We start from the raw sequence: 17,608 nt of genomic DNA on the forward strand, positions 1-17,608 counted from the left end.
TACCCCAACATCCCCAAAAGTCTTAACCAGCATCAACTCTAAGATCAAATACTCATATCTAAATGCCATCTAAATCATGTATAGGTAGGACTCTTAAATATAGTATAATCTAGGGTAAAATTCTAAGTTTCTACCTCAAGAAATTAGAAAAAGTGGGCAGCCAGGGTGGCTCAAGGGTTTAGCGCTGCCTTCAGCCCAGGGCCTGATCCTAGAGACCCAGGATCGGGTCCCATGTCAGGCTCACCGCATGGAGCCTGCTTCTCCCTCTGCCTGTGTCTCTGCCTCTCCTTCTCTCTTTTTCTATCTCTCTCTCTCTCTCCCTCTCTCTCTCTCTGTGTCTCTCATGAATAAATAAATAAAATCTTCAAAAAAAGAAAAAGAAATTAGAAAAAGCAAAGCAAAACAAAAGTAAGGAGAAGAAAGGAAATAATGAAAATAAAAGCAGGAATCAACAAAATTGCAACATCTAGATTAGTATTTGACTAAATGACTGCATAATATAGCCTAGCCAAGTTGACAATTACAATTAACTATCACAACACTGTTTATTCTCTTTCCCTGCACTACTTTCCTCTAACTTATCTGCATATTATATACTCTGTATTTTATTTAGACATTTAGGTATTTTGGATTTGTCTGTTTCCCCCAACTTCAACATAATCTCCAGAAGGCAGGAAATTTTGTCTATTTTGTTCTTTGTTGTGTACAGCTCCCAGAATAGTGTCTGGTACATATTATAGAGTAAGTAAATATTTGTAAACTAAATTGTTATTCAGAAAGTAATTTGGTAATGTCCAGTAAATTTCAGGATATATACAAGGATATAGGTTAGAATACCAAAAAGTTGGAAATTAGTCAAATATCCATTAATAGTGGAATGGACTTTTGAAAACTGTAATTGTATTCATACAATGGAATTCTCTTATTCACTTAAAGTGAATGAAATAAAATTACACATAGAAACATAGATAAGGGGGATCCCTGGGTGGCTCAGTGGTTTAGCGCCTGCCTTTGGCCCAGGGCGTGATCAGTCCCATGATCAGGTCCCACATCAGGCTCCCTGCATGGAGCCTGCTTCTCCCTCTGCCTGATTCTCTGCCTCTCTCTCTCTCTCTCTCTTTCTCTCTGTCTCTCATGAATAAATAAATTTTTAAAATATTAAAAAAAGAAACATAAGTTCCAAAAACAAAATATTGAACAGGTAAAACGAGTCACAAAATGACATATAGACTATAATAACTATAAAATTTAACAATGTACAAAATAATTTTATATAATGTTTATATAAATCTAAAGATAAATACTCACCTATATCAGGTTACCTGTAGGGGAGAAAGGAAATTAATGAAATGAATGGGGGACTTTAATTTTATACATAATTTTAGCTATTAAAAAACAATGATCTGTTGCAAATATGAAAAACCTTAACATTCATTAACTCTAGATGGTAGGAATATGGGTGTCTGACTTTAAACTCCTTCTGTATATTTGAGATACCTAATAATTGGCAATAAAAGCATAATGGTAGAGAAGATACAATTTTAAATACCAACCACAGAAAACATCAGGACTAAAAAATAAGAAACAGAAAAAATCTGTAAAAATAATTCTTTTGTACACTTTTGAAGGACAGAGAGTCTTAAATAAATGTCCTTTTATTGGATGGTACAAGTTATTTATTGTCATTTATTTGTTTATATTAATTTATAAGTTTAGTTTGATCCTATGGAGACAATAATATTTTTGGAACTGAACAAATGAATCCTATATTTCATATGAAAAAATGTTCATATCAAGAAAAGCCAGAAAACTTGTTAAAAAGAAGAGTAATGAGAAATTGGTCTTATGAGACATTAAAATGTATTATAACAATACATAAATTAAGAGAATTGTGTGGTACTGATATATGGATTAAGTGCCCAAACCATACTTCATTTCTGATCACTTCTCTCTATTCTTGCAACCACTGGGGCTTAAAGCCTTGAGTTTTAGTGGTCCTTGGGCTTTGCTGTGATAGAGCTTGGAGGGCATTTGAATTAGAATGTTTTCCTTCCTTTTCTTTTTTTCAGCCCAGAGCCTGCTGTTTCAGATAGTGTCTCTAATGCATGTTACATGTGCTCTGCTGTTGTGTTTTGAGTGCTTTGGCCTTCAGGCCAGTTGTCTGCAGAAGCTCAACATGCTTGTGGGTGGTATATGATCCCTGGCCTGAATGTCGTGAGATTTAACTAAGTTTGCTCTGGTCTGCTCATGAAATGAGACCTGATACCACCTCCACCACAACTGAGGCCCAGCAGAACTCTGTCTGAAGACGAAATGTGGGCAAGGACTTGTGCTGCTCTACTGGAAGAAGGGCCCACCATGATGAGACTTAGGCAAGCTTGACTGAGAAGGGGAGTCCCACCAGATGGCAGGGAGTTAGTGCTTGTTGTAAGCAAGTTAGGCAGCCAGTGTCAACCAGGATATCAGAGAAGAAATTTAAAATATATAAAAACAAATGAAAATGAAATTCGAAACACAATGATCCAAAACCTTTGGAATGCAGCAAAAGCAGTGATAAGAGGGAAGTATATACCAATACAGGCCTACCTCAAGAAGCAAGAAAAATTCCAAATAACAACCTAAACTCACACCTAAAGGAGCTAGAAAAAAAACAGACAATGAACCCTAAAACCAAAATAAAGAAGGAAATCATAAGGATTAGAGTAGAAATCAATGATATAGAAACTAAAAAAACAATACAACAAATATATGAAACCAGGGCTGATTCTCTGAAAAAAAATTAATAAAACTGATAAATCCCTAGCCAGATTTATCAAAAAGAAAAGAAAAAGGACCCAAATAAATAAAATTACAAATGGGAGAGGAGAAATAACAACCAACACCACAGAAATACAATTATAAGAGAATATTTAGGGCAGCCCCGGTGGCGCAGCGGTTTGGCGCCGCCTGCAGCCCAGGGCGTGATCTGAAGACCCTGGATCGAGTCCCACGTCAGGCTCTCTGCATGGAGCCTGCTTCTCACTCTGCCTGTGTCTCTGCCTCTGTCTCTCTCTCTGCATCTCTATGAATAGATAAATAAAATCTTTTAAAAAAAAAAGAAGAATATTTAAAAAAAACTATATGTCAACAAATTGGACAACCTGGAAGAAATGAATAAATTCCTATAAATATATAAACTACCAAAACTGAAAAAAGAAGAAATAGAAAACTTGAAAAGACTGATAACCAACAAAGAAATTGAATCAGTAATCAAAAACTCCCAAAAAACACCAAGTCCAGTACCAGATGGCTTCACAGGTGAATTTTACCAAACGTTTAAAGGAGAGTTAATACATATTCATTATTTAAGGTCAGCATTACCCTGATACCATAACCAGATGGAGACACGACTAAAAAAGGGAACTATAGATCAATATCCCTGATGAACATAGATGCAGAAATTCTCAAGGAAATACTAGCAAATTTATCGAACAATACATTTTTAAAAAATCATTCACCATGATCAGGTGGGATTTATTCTTGGGCTGCATCAGTGATTCAATATTCATAAATTGATGTGATACACACATTAATAAAAGAAGGGATAAGAACCACATGATCAAAAAATAAAAAAAGAACCACATGATCATTTCAATAGATGCAGAAAACCCATTTGACAAAGTACAACATCCATTTATGATAAAAAAAACTCAACAGAGTAAGCTTAGAGGTAACATACATAAGCATAATAAAGGCCATCTAGGAAAAATATCCAACTAATATCATCATTAATGTGAAAAATGAAAAGCTTTTCCTCTAAGTTCAGGAACAAGACAGGGATGTCCACTCTCACCACTGTTATTTAACATCCTAACCACAGCAATCAGATGGTGAAAAGAAATAAAAGGCATCCAAATTGGCAAGAAAAAAGTCAAACTTTCATTATTTACAGAACTGCTAGGACTGATATACAAAATCAATGAATTCACAGGATACAAAATCAGTGTGTAGAAAGCTGCTGCAAAAAAATAAAAAAAAAAAAGAAAGCTGCTGCATTTCTATACACAAATAATGAAGCAGCAGAAATAGAAATTAAGGAATCAATGCCATTTACAATTGCACCAAAACTCATAAGATACTGAGGAAGAAACCTAACCAAGGAGGTGAAAGACCTGTACTCTGAAAACTATAAAACACTGATGAAAAAATTGAAGCAGACACAAAGAAATGGAAATATACACTCATGGATTGAAATATATTATTAAAATGTTTATATTACCCAAAGCAATCTACCCATTTGATGCTATCCTTATCAAAATACCAACAGTGTTTATCGCAGAGTTAGAACAAAAAATTCTACAATTTGTATGGAACCATAAAAGACTCTGAATACCCAAAGCAATTCTGAAAAAGAAAAGCAGAATTGGAGGCATCACCCTTCCAGAGTTCAAGTTATATTATGAAGCTGTAGTGATTAAAATAGTATGATACTGGCACAAAAATAGACACATAGATCAATGAAATAAAACAGAAAGCCCAGAAGTGGAGTGCGGGGCAAGATGGCGGAAGAGTAGGAGTCCCCAACTCACCTGGTCCCAACAACTTACCTAGATAACTTTCAAAACAACCTGAACACCTACGAATTTGATCTGAGATTTAAAGAAAGAACAGCTGGAATGCTAAAGAGAGAGAAGTTTTTGCTTCTAGCAAGGTAGGAAGGTGGGGAAAAAAGAAAAAGAAAGAAAGAAGAAAGGAAAGAAAGAAAGAAGAAAGAAAGAAAGAAAGAAAGAAAGAAAGAAAGAAAGAAAGAAAGAGAAAGAAAGAAAGAAAGAAAGAAAGAAAGAAAGAAAGAAAAGAAAGAAAGAAAAAAGAAAGAAAGAAGAAAGAAAGAAAGAAAGAAAGAAAGAAAGAAAGAGAAAGAAAGAAAGAAAGAAAGAAAGAAAGAAAGAAAGAAAGAAAGAAAAGGAAGAAAGGAAAGGAAGAAAGAAAGGAAGAAAGGAAAGAAAGAAAGAAAGAAAGAGAAGAAGAAAGAAAGAAAGAAGAAAGAAAGAAAGAAAGAAGAAAGAAAGAAAGAAAGAAAGAAAGAAAGAAAGAAAGAAAGAAAGAAAAGGAAGAAAGGAAAGGAAGAAAGAAAGGAAGAAAGGAAAGAAAGAAAGAAAGAAAGAAAGAAAGAAAGAAAGAAAGAAAAAGAAGAAGAAAGAAAGAAAGAAAGAAGAAAGAAAGAAAGAAAGAAAGAAAGAAAGAAAGAAAGAAAGAAAGAAAGAAAGAAAGAAAGTAAGTTGGGGGAGAGGACCCGCGCCTCGCCGGGCTAAAGCAGAACTGTGGCGAATGCCTCCGGGGCAGGAAAGCCCAGTCCTGGAGAAATGGGAAGTTTAAAAATTGGTGCTGGATTTTTCCCGGATGGAAAAGTGCTTAACAGGGAAATCAGGCAGACTCTCAGGAGGGGCAGTGAAGCCTCCAGATTCCCGGAGTCACAAATAGAGGAAGTGCGCCCCAGGGAAAGCACACCTCAAACCTTGGATGCATCTTGGTAAAGGGCTGGAACTTGTAGCCCTCGGGGCATTTGGTAGAAGCCAGTGGGTTAGGTGGGCCGGCTCTGGATGGAGGTGGCTGTGCCCTGTTGCCTTCAGGAGCCGCAGTCCCAGGGAGCGCGGTTCCAGCAGCACAGGGCCCCAGATCCCAGGCACCCAAGTGGACAAAGCCGGTGATCCTGTGTTCTCCCTGGGACAGGCAGAACCGGGGAGGGCACAGGACAGCGAGAATTCTACTGCCACTGGGCGCCCCGCAAGCTGTGCAGATCAGTGCACCCACACTGGCCCCAGGAGCATCTAGGCCAGTGCGGACTGGGAGACTGCGGCAGTTACTACCGAGGAGCTGACTCCACAGCTGGACTGGCCGCCGCCATTGCTGTTTTTCCTACTTGCTTCACCGAGTGCCTGGGAGAGGCAGGGCCGCCAGGGAACAAAGGCCTCACAGAATAAACACCTCACACTGAGCCCAGCACCTGGCAGGTGCGGGTCATCTCTCCCAGGCACACACACCTGAGAATCAGGGCAATAGGCACCACCCCCAGAAGAACTGCTGGAAGAACAGAGGAAGAAGAGCAAGTTCTTGACCAACCAGTGCTGGAAAGGTCCAGGACCAGGGGAAATAGTATATAGAACTAGAGGGTCCCCCCACCTTTTTAAACTTTTTTCCTTTTTCCATTACAACTCATTTTTCTATTAAACTAAAAATTTCCATTATTTTTTCTCTTTTCCCACCTTAAATACAATATTTTACCAGCTCTTCATTTTTAAATTTTTTTCTTTTTGACTTTCATATTTCTATAATTACATGTCTTGGATATATTTTTCATGTCTGGATTCCCTTCAACATACTCAATTTAATTTTGGGAGAGATATGAGATATGGGTTTTTGGTTTTGTGTTTTTTGTTTTTTCTGACTCATTTTGTTCTACAATGGCAGAAGTTAATACCTTCTAAAACATGACCAGCATGCACCCAGAACCACGTGGAATACCATGCTGGTTCATTCTGTGAGATTATATTCTCTCTTCATTTCCATTCTGCTACCCATCTTTTATCACATTATGTTTTGGTGGTCAATGTCGGAGCTTTCTACAAGTATTGCTGGTTTATATAAATTTTGGATTGAGCATCTTCTAACATACAGAACTTAATACACCCAGAACCAAGAGGATCACCCTCTAAGACCCCTCAGGTAGACCACATTCTCCCTCCACTACAACTTCTTCACCACCACCATCTCCCAGTCCCCCCTTTTTTCTTTTTTCCTCTCTTTCCTCCTTACTTTTGATTTTTTCTCTTCTTTTTTTCTTCTTTGGGATTCTTGGCCTTTTATTTTTTACTAATTTGTTTTAAAATTTGTTTTTCACTTGAGTGGTCCTTTTGTTTTATTTCACTCTGATCTTTGTTATCATTTTCTTGTCTCTGACCTCATCAGAATCATCTAGGGTGAAATTTACTTAGGTTGTGGTTGATATTCTTGACTCAGCCTGCTCATACAGCCACTCTGCACTAAACAAAATGACTAGGAGGAAGAACTCACCACAAAAGAAAGAATCAGAAACAGTACTCTCTGCCACAGAGTTACATAAGGATTACAATTCAATGTCAGAAAGCCAATTGAGAAGCACAATTATAAAACTACTGGTGGCTCTGGAAAAAAAGAGTAAAGAACTCTAGAGACTTCATTACTGCAGAACTTAGATCTAATCAGGCTGAAATTAAAAATAAATTAAATGAGATACAATCCAAACTGGATGTTCTAATGGCTAGGGATAATGAGGTGGAAGAAAGAGCGAGCAACATAGAAGATAAGTTGGTGGTAAGGAAAGAAGCTGAGGAAAAAAGAAAAAAAAAAAAAACAAGAGACCACGAGGAAAGGCTAAGGGAAAAAAATGATAGTCTCAGAAGGAAGAACCTACATATAATTGGGGTTCCAGAAAACACCGAGAGGGCCAGAGGGCCAGAAAGCATATTTGAACAAATCATAGCTGAGAACTTCCCTAATTTGTGGAGGGAAACAGGCAGATCTAGGAGATAGAGAGGTCCCCTCCCAAAATCAATAAAAACCGTTCAAGACCTCGACATTTAATAGTGAAACTTGCAAATTCCAAAGATAAAAAGAAAATCCTTAAAGCAGTGAGAGACAAGAGACTCAATGTAGAAGACACATGACCTTAAGAAATAGATAAAGGAAAAACAGAAGGAAATGGAAGAATTGGAGACATATGCTACTGCTACTAGGAAAAAAGTAAGACAGCCAAAAAAATGTTGTACTACAGGTTACACAAAACCTAGAAAATAAAAACCCTATGGAAAGCAAGGTTTGGGGAAAGAAGATATGACTAAAGACATACTGGTGTTCACTGAGTAGCACAACTTTTGAAAGCATCAATAATAGCTTCAGTTCAGGGATTTGTTGAGCATGCTTCACTTGTTGAGTTATTTGTGAGGACAAGAGGTGAACCTTTTTGAAAAGGCAGCTATTGTAGTCCTAAGGAACATGGAGCAAACAGCAAGAACAGCAGCCACTGTGGCACAGAACTAAACCCTTAAGAGTGGTTGTTAAGTAAAGTGAGAATGAAAAGGAAAGGATTACAGCTCCTCACCTGCACTCCCTCCTTCAAGGAGGACATAGTAATAGGATTGGCTCAGATCCCTTGAGCCACATTTGCTACTGTGTCTGGGTTGGTCACTATGGGTTAAAAAGTTATATACTGCAGATGTTTTTCTATCTTTTAGAGAAATTAAAACACTAAGCCAGTCTCCTGCATGCCCAGCAACTTTGCTTTCTTGCTTCCTTCACTTAGTATTTCAAGTACTTAATAGTACTTAATATCAATTTGGTGGTCAATTACTAATAAGTTTGGGGCTTGGCAGGAAAAGGTGAAGCCATTTTTGGACCTTCAGTCTAAATCGTGTACTAAAATTCAGCTTTACCAGACAGCCCTGTATCAGAGTACTGGGTTTGAAATCCAGTAATCACAAAGTAGTGTTTTAATTCCTATCTATCCTTGTCCCTTGTGTGTATGGTTCCTTTGTGGCTTTTATTATGAGAGACATAATGAGATTAAGCCAAACCTGGGTATTCCTGAATCCCTATCCATAACACCAAATTACTATGATCAAAATATTTATCCTAGCTTTTAGCTATCAGGACTTGGCATCAGGGCCTACAAAGCTGACCACATCCATTAGGATATGATCAAGTAACAGACTATATGTGAGGCAACATTTGGCTAGTCCCTGGGAACACTGTCACGAATAAATTATTTTCTGATCTCTAGCTAAAACTTGTTGTAGAACCCTTTTCATTCACAGTGCATTCCTTTTATGACCATTTAGTATCTCCCTCTAAAAGCCCCCACGTCAATGAAATCCCTGTGGAAATGAAGTTAGCTTCTTATTGCTAAGCCAATCAATCAATAGGGGTTAGAGGAACAAAACGTTGATTTCTCAATAACTGAAAATAGTCTTTCATTGTCATGTCTACTATTTCAGGTGGCTTCTTGCTGGGGAGATGATGGGTGATTTTTTCTTTACATAGGCTTTCTGTGCTTCCCAAATTTTCTATTTCAATTTCACCACCTTGATAATCAGGGAATTAAAAAAAAAGGAAATCCCATAAATTGAAAGGATTGAATTAGGAGAGAGAAAGAGATCTTTACCAATAATTCCAGACTGATCTTGAAAATCAAAGCTATAGCCTTTAGAGGAGAACTGTCAATATTGAAATTATATTATGAGGAATGATGCCTATCATAATAAATGATAAATAATATATAAATAATATACTATTTGCATGTTTTACATTTTTAGGCCAACACATTTCTAAATTGTTTTTTATTTTTTTATTTTTGTCTCTGAAAGACAAAACTAATTATTTGATTGTATCTTAGCATCCCTCAGTCTTAATTGCCCTTTCTACAGGTTATGGGGTTATTAAAAAAAGTTATTTTCAATTATCCTGTATGCTTTTAGGGCAAACATGGTCCTTAAAAGGTTGGTGAAAGATCTCAGATACTGGTAGGGTACGAGGCCCTGATAATCTTAGGGTGTAAAACAGGAATAATAACATTTTCCCATAACAGAACAAGACTGAGTCATATTCCAAAAAGAGTTTTGACATCCAGGAGAAAAAAGTTGAGTTTGTTATTATCTGTTGTTATGAACATGAAGCAGACAATATCTTTAGCTGATATCAGAAAGAACAACGCCCAATCTAAGTTTGGAGGTCCTTGTTAGTGTGGATAAAGACTCAGGCTACAATGCATCCCTAGAAGACAGTCTCTGCAGTGCCCTCAGAATTCTTCAACCTTTTTTTTTTTTTTAATCATTCACTAAGTAGAGATGAAGCAGCCCTCATTCTCATAATTGAAGGTAAAATAGGCTCTCTGGTTTTCATGAGAGCCTGTGATATGGTCTTCCTTGACAGTTTTTAAATCACCTTACCAACTTTTTTTAAAGATTTTATTTATTCATTCATGAGAGATCCAGAGAGAGGCAGAGACACAGACAGAGGGAGAAGCAGGCTCCATGCAGGGAGCCCAAGGTGGGACTCGATCCCGGGTCTCCAGGATCACACCAGGCTGAAGGCGGCGCTAAACCGCTGAGGCACCCGGGCTGCCCATCAACTTACCAACTTTTAATGTCCATAGACATTAAAAGTCACATTAAAGTGAGAATTGAGAAATATATACACCCATTTAACTGCCACCCCAATTAAGAAATAGAATATTTTTATCACTCCAAAATATTGTCTCACGCTCCTTAGACAAGTCCCAGCCTCAGGGGTGCCTGGGTGGCTCAGCAGTTCTGTGGCTGCCTTCGGCTCAGGTCGTGATCCCCGGGTCCGGGATCAGGTCCTGCATCTGGCACCTGCGGGGAGCCTGCTTCTCCCTCTGCCTGTGTCTCTCTGCCTCTCTCTGTGTGTCTCTCATGAATAAATAAATCTTTTTTAAAAAAGAAACTCCCAGCCTCAGGAAACCACTGATCTGTGTTTGGTCATAACTGGTTAGTTTTTTCTTTTGCAGAATTGCAGTGAGTGAAATCATGCAATATGTACTGTTTTATGTCTAGCTTTTTAAACTCAGCATAGTTTTTTTTTATTCATCCATATTTTTTCATCCATGTTGTTATTTGTATCAGTATTCATGCTTTGTAAAAACAGGTTTGTTGGAGTATTCTTTATATACCATGAAATAGGTAAACTATGATGCATTCGATTGGAATACTGTACAGCAATAAAAAGGAATGAACTAGGAAGAAAGAGAATTTACCAAGTTCCCCATCCCACCATTCTGAAAGTCTAACTCCTTCTATTTCATTACTTTATATTGCTGTATATATCATTTTGTATGTGTATGGTGTGAGGTAGAGGTTATGGTTTGCTTTTCTTCCCATATAAATATCCAGCAGTTCCAGTACTATTTGTTGAAAACACTAACAGCTCTCCATTGAATTTCCTTTGTACTTTTTAAAAGAGATTGATTGATTGATTGATTGATTGATTGATTTATGAGACAGAGAGAGTGAGCACATGTGGGACAGGCAAAGAGAGAAAGCAAAAAAATTATTTATGTCAAATGCAAGTGGGAATGCAGAGAATATGATAAATGTTAAATGCTAGTGAGGATGCATCAACTTAACATCTCTCCTATATTGATGATTAAAATGTAAAATGGTACAGCCACTCTGGAAAATATTATTAAACTTTTGTAAAACATTAAGCAGAGAGACTACTTCCAGAATGAAGGCATGAAATGCTCCATGAATCCTCTTCCCAGAGAAACAATCATAATGGCAAAGATTATTTTTTTTAAAAATAACCATTTAAAAGTCTGGAAATTGTCTTAAGGACATAGAGCAAATGAAGAGGTATTTATTCAAGAAAATCTACTAAATCTTGGTAAAAGCAGTGAGAATCTAAGCTCAGTGAAATAAGCTCCACTGTGAGCATGTAAATCAAAGATGATAGGGTTTCTTTCCAGGAGGGGTAGGCAACCAGCATGTCTCATTTTCCCCAGATTCATGTTGTAGCTCTATGCTAACCAAGCATGATTGAGAGGATGGAGTTTCCTTCTCTCAACCAGACTTAACTAATAGTATGGAAGCTCTAACCTAGGCATGACAGGCCAAAAACACTTGTCTCCTATAACCCACACCCCAGCTGACTTATAGAATATTTTCCATACCAAGAAAGGCAAGACATACTGCTTATAAATCAGGTGTGTCACTCTGATACAGATCACTGTTCCAACCCCAGCTCTGGATCAGTGACACAGAGATTTTGTTCAAGGACAGTCATAAGAATAGAGAACTCTAAACTCTCCCAAAGGGAACTGACTTTATTTGGAATACATTGTGGGGAAGTTCAAGCCAAAGGGTACTCTTGAGGAATGCCTGAGTGGCTCAGCAGTTGAGCACCTGCCTTTGGCTCAGGCTGTGATCTGTGGTCCCAGGATAGAGCCCCTCATCGGGCTCCTGCATGGAGCCTGCTTCTCCCTCTGCATGCATCTCTGCCTCTCTCTGTGTGTTTCTCATGAATAAATAAATAAAATCTTTTTTAAAAAGGTGCTCTTGAAACACTGGAGATTTTTGTGGTAAGCAAAGAAGAAGCTAGTAGCTTCATGAGAACACAACAAACTAACTATATAGACCAATTTACTAGAGAGATTGAGGGAAAGACAGCTAAGAAAAGCCCTCCTGGAGTCAAAGCAAAACTCAAAGGCTGGCCTCAAAGCTACCTCTGCAAAGGGGTCCAAGTTTAATTGGATCAGATTGAGAAGCAACGTATGCCACAGGGCATTGTTGAAAACAGTAGGGCAATTAGCCAGCAATTAGTGGTGCCTAACAGCTCTCTATGTTACTAAAAAAGGCAGACAGCTTAAAAGATCAGAGAAAGAGACAAAAGGAGCTCCGCAAAATCACTGTTATTTCCGAGTGACTGCTTGCATGCTTAAAACTATGTAAAACTAATGTAATTCAGAAGAATTACATTAAAATTTGCACATTATATGGGAAACAGACTTCACTAAAATAGGACATACATATCACTAAACAAAAATATAAACAAAATATAAACAAAAAAGCCCAAGCAAACAACAGTAACAATAAACCTCAGAGAGGGTCAGTATACAGTTGTCACAATATCTTAGCTCAAATAGCCAGTTTAAAATATAAATACATATTAGAAATGAAAAAATAGGAAAGTATAACTTGTACACAAGAAAGGAGGCAGAAACTGACACTGCCAGTGAGAGAGGCTTGATGTTAGATTTGGTAGACAAAGATTTGTTATTATAATAAATATGCTCAAAGAACTAGAGGAATTCATATCCAAAATCTATAAAGAACTTATTAATCTCGGGCAGCCCCGGTGGCTCAACGGTTTAGCGCCACCTTCAGCCCAGGGCCTGATCCTGGAGACACAGGATCAAGTCCCACATCAGGCTCCCTGCATGGAGCCTGCTTCTCCCTCTGCCTGTGTCTCTGCCTCTCTCTCTCTCTCTCTCTCTCTCTCTCTCTGTCTCTCATGAATAAATAAATAAAAATAAAATCTTTTTTTAAAAGAACTTATAAAACTCAACACCCCAAAAATGAATAATCCAATTTAAAAATGGACAGAAAACATGAATACTTTTTGAAATAAGACATGCAGTTCACTAACTGACACATGAGAAGATGCTCAACATCACTAATCATCAGGAAAATACAAATCAGAACTATCATGAGCTATTACCTCACACATATCAGAATGGCTAAAATCAACAACACAACAAACAACAGGTGTTGGTGAGGATACAGTAAAAGGGGAACCCTCCTCCACTGTTGGTGGAAATGCAAACTGGTGCAGCCACTTTGGAAAACAGTATGGAGGGTCCTCAAAAAGTTAAAAATACAGCCACCCTATGACCCAGCAATTGCATTACTAAGTATTTACAGTAAGGATACAAAAATACTGATTCAAAGGGATACATGAATCCTGATGCTTATAGCATTATCAACAATAGGCAAATTACAGAAAGAGCCCAAATGTTCATTAACTAAAGTAATGGACAAAAAAAGATACGGTGTGAATATACAATGGAATATTACTCAGCCATAAAAATAATGAAACTTTGCCATTTGTAATGACATGGAAGGAACCAGAGAGTATTATGCCAAGTGACATAAGTCAGTCAGTGAAAGATAAATACCACGTGATTCCACTCATAAGTAGAAATTAAAAAACAAAACAGATGAACATAGCAGGGGAAAGAGGCAAACCAAGGTAGACTCTTAATCATAGAAAATAAACTGAGGGTTACTGGAGGTGAGGTTCGTGGGGGAATGGGTAAAACAGGTGATGGGAATTAAGGAATGCACTTGTGATGAGCACCAGGAGTTGTGTGGGAGTGCTGAATCACCATATTATACACCTAAAACTAATATTATACTGTTTGTTAACTAACTAGATTTTTTTTATTTTTAAAGATTTTATTTATTAACTCATGAAAGACACAAAGAGAGAAGCAGACACATACAAAGAGGAAGATTGAGGGAGCCTGCTACAGAACTCAATCCCGGGACACCGGGATCATGCTCTGAGCTGAAGGCAGATGCTCAAATAACTGAGCCACCCAGGCATCCCAACTAACTGGAATTTAAATAAAAACTTAAAAGAAGAGCTAGATCTTTCATCCATTTTGAGTTTATCTTTGTGTATGGTGAAAGAGAGTGGTCTAGTTTCATTCTTCTGCATGTGGATGTCTAATTCTCCCAGCACCATTGATTGAAGAGACTGTCTTTTTTCCAGTGGATAGTCTTTCCTCCTTTGTCGAATATTAGTTGACCATAAAGTTCAGGGTCCACTTCTGGATTCTCTATTCTGTTCCATTGATCTATGTGTCTGTTTTTGTGCCAGTACCATGCTGTCTTGATGACCACAGCTTTGTAGTACAACCTGAAATGTGGCATTGTGATGCCCCCAGCTATGGTTTTCTTTTTTAATATTCCCCTGGCTATTCGGGGTCTTTTCTGATTCTACACAAATCTTAAAATAATTCGTTCCAACTCACTGAAGAAAACTCTTTTCATTACTATGTACATATGACAACTGCTCATGCTCTTTGGCTATAAACATTCATTCATTTTTGAAGATATTTATCTTTACTCAAAATGGATGAAAGATCTAAATGTGAGACAAAACTCCATCAAAATCCTAGAGGAAAACACAGGCAACACCCTTTTTGAACTTGGCCACAGTAACTTCTTGCAAGATACATTCATGAAGGCAAGAGAAACAAAAGCAAAAATGAACTATTGGGACTTCATCAAGATAAGAAGTTTTTGCACAGCAAAAGATACAGTCAACAAAACTAAAAGACAACTTACAGAATGGGAGAAGATATTTGCAAATGACATATCAGATAAAGGGCTAGTTTCCAAGATCTATAAAGAACTTATTAAACTCAACAGCAAAGAAACAAACAATCCAATCATGAAATGGGCAAAAGACATGAAGAGAATTCTCACAGAGGAAGACATAGACATGGCCAACAAGCACATGAGAAAATGCTCCTTATCAGTGGCCATCAGGGAAATACAAATCAAAACCACAATGAGATACCACCTCACACCAGTGAGAATGGGGAAAATTAACAAGGCAGGAAACAACAAATGTTGGAGAGGATGTAGAGAAAGAGGAACCCTCCTGCACTGTTGGTGGGAATGTGAACTGGTGCAGTCACTCTAGAAAACTGTGGAGGTTCCTCAAAGAGTTAAAAATAGACCTGCCCTAGGACCCAGCAATTGCACTGTTGGGGATTTACCCCAAAGATACAGATGCAACGAAACGCCGGGACACCTGCACCCCGATGTTTATAGCAGCAATGTCCACAATAGCCAAACTGTGGGAGGTGCCTCGGCATCCATTGAAAGATAAATGGATAAAGAAGATGTGTTTTATGTATACAATGGAATATTACTCGGGCATTAGAAATGACAAATACCCACCATTTGCTTCGATGTGGATGGAACTGGAAGGTATTATGCTAAGTGAAATAAGTCAATCGGAGAAGGACAAACATTATATGGTCTCATTCATTTGGAGAATATAAAAAATAGTGACGGGGAATAAAGGGGAAAGGAAAAAAAAAGAGTGGGAAATATCAGAAAGGGAGACAGAACATGAGAGACTCCTAACTCTGGGAAATGAACTAGGGGTGGGGGAAGGGGAGGTGGGTGGGGGGTGGGGGTGACTGGGTGATGGGCACTGAGGGGGGCACTTGATGGGAGGAGCACTGGGTGTTATTCTATATGTTGGCAAATTGAACACCAATAAAAAATAAATTTACAAAAAAAAGTAGATTATCAATCAAGAAGATCCAACAAATGTAAATGCTTATGCCTCCAACATGGGAGTACCTAAATAAATAAACCAATGAGGTGATCCCTGTGTGGCGCAGCGGTTTGGAGCCTGCCTTTGGCCCAGGGTGCGATCCTGGAGACCCGGGATCGAATCCCACATTGGGCTCCCGGTACATGGAGCCTGCTTCTCCCTCTGCCTATGTCTCTGCCTCTCTCTCTCTCTCTCTCTCTCTGTGTGACTATCATAAATAAATAAAAATTAAAAAATAAATAAATAAACCAATGGAAAAAAAAGAACTAGAGGAAACCTTCCTTAATGAACTAAAGGAAAGTATAATGACAATGACAATGTCTCAATACAAAGATAAATTATTTTTAAAAATCAAAATTCTGGAATTTGAAAGTACAGTAATAAAAGTGAAAAAATCACTAGAAGTGCTCTATTAGATTTGAAAGACTGTATTTAACTGGTGAGGAAAGAATTAGTGAACTTGAAGATAGATTAATACATATTTGCAATCTTAAGAATAAAGAAAAAAGAATACAGAAATGTGACTACAACCTCAGAGATGCATACAATAACATTAAGTCCACGAACATATATGGGAGAGAGAGAAGCACAAAAATATTCAAATAAACAATGTAGAACAGAAGGATGATATATTCAAAATGCTGGAAGAAAAAAATCCTGTAAATCAATAATTATATATCCAACAAAGCTATCTTATAAGAATGAAGGCAAAATGAAGACATTACCATAAGCAAAACCTGAAAGAATTGATTGTTAGCAGATCTGCTGTACAAGGTATATTAAAGGAAAATCTTCAGGTTGGCAGGAAGTGGCCCCAGACAAAATTAACTGGTCTAAATATCTTCTGTGATACAGAAATCCTCAATAAAAAAACCAGCAACTTGAACCCAGAAATATATAGAACGGGTTATATATAATAATCAAATAGGACTTAGCCTGAGAATGTAAGTTTGTTTTAAATATAAAAATTGAGAGGCAGGGCAAGATGGCGGAAGAGTAGGATTCTCCAAGTCACCCGTCCCCACCGACTTACCTAGATAACTTTAAAATCACCCTGAAAACCTACGAATTTGGCCTGAGATTTAAAGAGAGAACAGATGGAATGCTAGAATGTGAAGAGTTCCTGCTTGTATCAAAGTAGGAATACAGAAAAAAAAGTAAAGAAATAAAAAAGCATCAAAGGGGGAGGGGTCCTGCGAGGACCCGGGCTAAGGCCGCGTCGTAAGAGCCCCCAGGAGAGGAAAGCCCAGGCCTGGAGAAGCAGGAGCTCTACCAACCTTCCCTGATGTAAAGGCGCTCCCAGGGAGCTCAGGTAGGACCCCAGGAGGGGCAGTGGAGCCCTCAGGCTCCCAGGGGCACTAACAGAGGAACTGCATCCCGGGGGAGAGCGCGCCACACCGCCGGCACCTGAAAGGGCTGGAGAGGACGCCCGTTGGAACCACAGGAAAGCCCCAGGGCACCGGGGGACACAGCCCAAGATCCGGCACTCTTCCCGGAACAGGCTGAGGCCGGGAGGACACAGGACAGCGAGGACGCTCCTGCCACCGAGCGCTCGGAGCTGTGCAGATTGGCGCCCCTCACCCCCAGAGCATCCAGGGCCCTGCGGACTGGGAGACTGCGGTAGTTACTGCGGTAGTTACTGCGGGAGCTGACTCCAGGGCTTGAGAGCTGCCCCAGGTCACTGTTGTTGTTCCTCCTGGTGTCACTTTGTGCCTGGGAC

Source organism: Canis lupus, chromosome X, assembly GCF_048164855.1.
Source record: "Canis lupus baileyi chromosome X, mCanLup2.hap1, whole genome shotgun sequence".
NCBI classification, from domain to species: domain Eukaryota; kingdom Metazoa; phylum Chordata; class Mammalia; order Carnivora; family Canidae; genus Canis; species Canis lupus.